This window comes from Euwallacea similis, unplaced genomic scaffold, assembly GCF_039881205.1.
Source record: "Euwallacea similis isolate ESF13 unplaced genomic scaffold, ESF131.1 scaffold_59, whole genome shotgun sequence".
Classification (NCBI taxonomy): domain Eukaryota; kingdom Metazoa; phylum Arthropoda; class Insecta; order Coleoptera; family Curculionidae; genus Euwallacea; species Euwallacea similis.
In genome coordinates, this window is record NW_027098684.1 from 4,517 (window position 1) to 10,016 (window position 5,500).

A 5,500-nucleotide genomic window follows, 5' to 3' on the forward strand; every position below is an offset into this window, starting at 1 on the left:
AGACGCGAGTTCGAAAATCACAAAGAAACCGATGATAAGGAACTACATAGCGCAAATCCCGGACGATACCAAAGAATTGATTCGGCAAAGGAGACAAGCAAAGAAAAAGGCATTTAGGACAAATGCCTCGGCCGACAAAAAGGATCAACTTGGATATCACGGAAACCACTTAGAGCGTTACTTTTTTTTCCGTAATCTACTCGCTTAGTAGTTCACCAATATGTTTTTTTTTTGGTGCGGAAATGCTTTGTTCAAAAGTTTGCTTTTCCACATTTATTTCAATACTTGACTCTCTTACGGGACCGTGGAGCAAACAGGGGTGCTGGTTGGGATAAATGAAAGTAAATTGAGGTAAGTTGAGGTAAGTTTAGGTAAGTTGTAGTGGGGGGCGGAAGACCAAGCTGCACCTTCTCGTGGTGCCCCTGGATGCCCCCCGGTACCCCGGGGGTAACTGACGCAGCGGGCAAACATGGAACTCCCCCCGTAAAAAGGGGGAGATAACTGCGGAACTCCCCTCGCAAGAGGGGAGGGAAGTGTGGAACTCCCCCTGTAAAAAGGGGGAGACGGACGGCGGCCTCCCCCCTTAAGAAAGGGGGAGGTTTAGTCCAAACGGAACTCCCCCCGTCAAAAGGGGGAGATAACTGCGGAACTTCCACCTAACCAAAGGAGGGAGGGAAGTGTGGAACTCCCCCTGTAAAAAGGGGGAGAAAACGCGGAACTCCTCCCGTAAAAAAGAGGAGGAAAGCACTGGAACTCCCCCCGTCAAAAGGAGGAGATAACTGCGGAACTCCCACCTAACCAAAGGAGGGAGGGAAGTGTGGAACTCCCCCTGTAAAAAGGGGGAGACGGATGGAGACACCCCCCCCCCCGCCGCAAAAGGGGGAGGAGAAGTCCAAATCCCCCCCCCCCCTGAAGTAATGCCGAGCAGGCGGTCCCGGGGGGGAACCAGGGTGAAGAGAGAAAAACAAAGGGTTTTTTACTGGGTATTGCGCATGCGCACGCCGAGTCCCACATACCCAGGTCACACAACAACGGACCATCACGACCTGGGATGCATAAATGCATTTTTTGCCCTAAACCTCTATAAAAAAAAAAAAAAAAAAAAAAAAGGTAAGTTGTAGTATTGTTGGTGCCTTGAGTTAGGTAATTAGTTAATTTTAATCGTAAACTAGCTGTAGTTAGTCCCTTAAGCTACGCCAATGTATGTCAGTATTTGTTGGGGAGATTTTATGTGGAGGGAGTGACGACGACACCCAAAAAGCCATACCGAAGGTTTTTTTATGTTTGGGAAATACCCTACTTGTGAATAGACGCAGTTTAAATTGAACTAATGCTGAGATCTGCAATTTAGCGTGTCTCCAATGCCCCAATAAAAGGGACCGATATAGGTATGCGCCCGACGGTTGGGTTTATGATGGTAGGCGCCCTTATGGCGCAGAAAATCCGACCTATATAGGACCGATATAAGTAAACGATTTTATTTGTAAATTTAAAGTTGGAATCATGGAATGTAAATGGTTTGATAATATGTTGCCTAAAACCCGTGAAGAAGGCTATCAACTAGCTTTACGAGAAGGACTTCTTCCGAAGCCGCCATTTTGTAGAAGCAAAACAAAAGGTCATTCCGAACCAGTTGCGCGTTTTTCGCATTATTTTGACTCTGACACTAATTTGGGTCGATATCGATGTCCAAAACGGAATAAATGTTGACCTGACATATTCGTCTCCAGTGGCACATGGTTTGAAAATTCTCGGCTTTCAATTCAAAGTGAATTTATGTGAGTATTAATTAATAAATATATATATATTTTTAATTTAATCTTTTTATACTAATATACTTTACCATTACGCTCACGGTTCAAGTTATGAACAAATCCAGCGAGTTTGTACGCAAGATGGGGAAAAGCTGCTTGCTACTGACACAATTTCCAATCGTGTAAGATATTGTAGGGAAATGGTAACAGAAACTTTCTCCAAAATGCAGAAACAAATACCTAAAACTGGAGGTCAAGGTGTTGTAGTTCAGGTTAGTTCGGGTTAGTTCCAGAATCTTTTTATGATTCAATTTTACATAAATACATTGGTAAATAAATAGTATTACATTTTAGATTGACGAGTCTATGTTTGGTCTTAGAAAATATAACACGGGAAGGATTCTTAATGGGCATTGGGTTCTAGGCATAATAGCGGAAAGATCGGAAGATTTGCGTTTTGTACTATGTCCTGACAACAAGCGTAGTGCGGAGGTTCTGCTGCCCATCATTCAGAAACATGTAGTTGAAGGATCCGATGTGTGGACTGATTGTTGGAAGGCGTATGATGGCCTTAAGAATTTGGGCTACGGTCATCATACGGTAAATCACAGCAAAGAGTTTGTTGCTGAGGATGGGACACATACACAAAGGATAAAATCTCAGTGGAACGTATTGAAGCGAAAATTGAAAGGACGATCTATACCGGAAAGTCAATTCGATGATGTTCTGTGTGAAGAACTCTGGCGTCGCTATTGTCGGAAAATCAATATCGACCCAATGGAAGCTTTATTAAATATAATTCGTTTGGAATATGGTGATTTCCGTTAATAAATAGATTAATACAAAAAACTAAGTTTATTTTGCTATATACTTACCTTTTTTTTTTTGCGAGGAGGAAATCTTCTTAAGACGCCCCACTTGGTCCACAGCCGGGTAGTGTGGGATTCGACCGACCATTATGTCGCCCGCCTACCCACTAAACCCACCTCCCCTCTTCTGCCCCGGGACCGCCTTTCGGCATTACATCAGGGCTTCCTTAATCTTCAGACTAGGTGCGGATACGGCCACGCACCCCACTTTTCTTCCTCTCGTTCTCCCTTGCAATCTTGGCCTTCAGGATTTTCTCCGTCAGGCCCTCAAATGCTTCCCATTTTCTCACACTTTCCACCAATTCATTTCCTATCTTGTTTCGGTCCAGGTCGAGTCCGCTCTTCCTGGCCTCCACCCGATAGCCTTCCCATTCTGGACACTCCCAGAGTGTATGCTCCGTAGTGTCCTCATTCGCATCGCAGAACCAGCAACGCGCACTCCTCTCCACCCCGATGCGCTTCAGATACCTACCGAACACGCCGTGCCCGGTAAATACCTGCGACAGCGCATACCCGCTCTTATTCCACTCGCACTCGCACCAGATCCAGATCCGGTGTATGAAGGTTTTGATCCAGCCCTCATACTTCTCCCAGTCCTTCTCCGATTCTCTCATCGCCCATTCTTTCGCCTCGCTCCTACCTTCGCTCAGCATACTACGCTCTAGCACTCTAATCCGCACCGGAGGTATCTTGGCCAAAGCTAATACCGCCTCTGTGGGTGTCGTTCTGCAGGCACTGGCCACCCGGAACGCGAGCAAACGATTTGCCCTCTCCAGGATGGCCACGTACTTGCCGCGCGTCATCTCCGTCTTCCAGACTGGAGCTGCGTACAGCAGAACGGACGATGCCGCCATCACCATCAACCTCCGTCTCTCATACCCAAGACCACCAACTCTAGGCAATATGCCTTCGAGCTCCCCAATCACTCTCGATACCTTTCCGGCGGTCCGGCGCGCGTGCTCACCAAAGCGAGCATTTCTGCTGAACCACACTCCCAGGTACTTCACGCATTCTTTCGTCTCGTACAAGACGTCGTCCACTCTCAGACTCATACTCCTTATTTTCCTTCGCCCGGCCAGGAGAACCATCTCGGTTTTTTCCGTGGCCATGCTAAGTTCCATACTTTCGAACGTATCGGCGACTAGTTCCATGGCCTGCCTAGTCCTCGTCTCTAGGGTTTCCCCGTCCCCCGCCGTGACCACCAACGCCAAGTCGTCCGCGTAAGCCACCGGAGTGACTCCACGCGGGTACCCGGCCGTCAGTATCCCGTCGTAGTAGAGGTTCCACAAGACGGGGCCCAGCACAGACCCCTGAGGCACCCCACGCGACAACTCTAGGACCCCCCCGTCTGGTAACACCAAAATCCGAGCATGCAGGTACGACTGAACTACGTTCAAGAGGTACCCGCTCACCGGGGACCTCCTCAACACATTCATGATGAGGTCCCACGGTGCACTATTAAAAGCGTTCTTCACATCTATCGTTACCATGACGCAGAAGCCCGCATGCGTGTAACTTTTCCTCCTGATCCCCTCCACAATCTGCATGACAGACCGCATGGCGTCCAGGGTGCTCCTGCCCTTAACGAACCCATACTGTCCCTCATCAATCATCCCATACCTCGTCGCTTCTTCCAGCAATCTGGTCTCGACCACCTTTTCCGCCACTTTCCCGAGTCCGTCCACTAGGCATATGGGCCGGTACGTGGCCTCCGCACCCGGATCACGCTTCGGCTTCTCCACCAGCACGAGTCGAGTCCTCTTCCAGACCTTAGGGTACTCGCCCGAGGTCAAGATGCGATTCACGCAACCCACCATACCCTGGGGCACTGCCCCAAGATACAGCTTCAAGACCTCGTTCGGTATTCCGTCCAGTCCCGGAGCCTTGCGGCTCTTGAGTTCCCCGACCGCTCGGCGGATCTCCTCCGCCGTAACTCGAGGCACGTCATCCGGCACTACCCGCACCTTTTCCCACATTACCCGCGGCTTCACCGGGAACAGCGTGTCCACCTGCCTCTGCATTTCTGCCGTGGGCAGGGGACCACTTCTCAGTCGGCCAAGTTTCCCGGCCACAATCTTGTAGCCGAGTCCCCAGACTTCCGTTTCCAGCTCCGCACACACACGATTCCACTCATCTCTCTTGGCCTTCCTTATGGACGCCTTGAGAGCCTTCTTTTCTCTTTTATACCTGTCAGCTGCCTCGGCCTCACCTGTTTCGGATCTAGACCGAAGTCGCCCCCTTCCTCTCTCTCTCGTCCACGTCCTTCTTACTCTCACACATGCTTTCCGCCTTTCGGTGACCTCTTCATTCCACCAGTACACCTCCCGTTTCGAATTCACACTCTCGCGCTTTCTTAAACACCGGTCACAAGTTTCGCTTATCTCCCGAACTATTCCTTCGGGAGTTTCCACTTCGCCCAGACCATCATGCATCATCACGTACTGGCTCAATCGCCCTAACCCCTTCTCATTCACTTTCCATCCTGTTAGGGCTTCTGTAGAGGACAGAATATCCGATAATTAATTTAATCTATTAGTTCGATAAGTTGTGTTTTTCATAAGCCTAGTATGTAAGGAACCCGTGTGCTACGCCTATGGACATTACTCGTTTCTCTTGCCACTTTGCCCGTATGACCAGATGTTGATTCGCATTTCGTTTGATCTTAGACTAACTATGTGTCCTTGAGGTTATAAAAGATGTTGATGATCGCGAATGTTGTAAAGAATTGTTTTATTTAATCTTGACAACTACTTAAATAAACTAATTTGACAAAAAGCAACTATTCACAAAATACTCCAAAAAATAATAATGATTGGTGGTTTGCCAGACCTACCTATGACAACAACCAGATTATAATACACCTATAAATAAACTAAT

The 5,500-nt window shown here is 48.3% G+C and overlaps 1 long non-coding RNA gene across 1 annotated transcript; it reads left to right on the forward strand.

Moving 5' to 3' along the window:
* The first annotated feature begins 412 nt into the window (after positions 1 to 412).
* Positions 413 to 2,655, forward strand: LOC136419035 (uncharacterized). The gene is made up of 3 exons (XR_010753057.1): positions 413 to 1,778; positions 1,864 to 2,026; positions 2,109 to 2,655. It is a non-coding gene; the product is annotated as an uncharacterized lncRNA (long non-coding RNA).
* Positions 2,656 to 5,500: the final 2,845 nt, after the last annotated feature.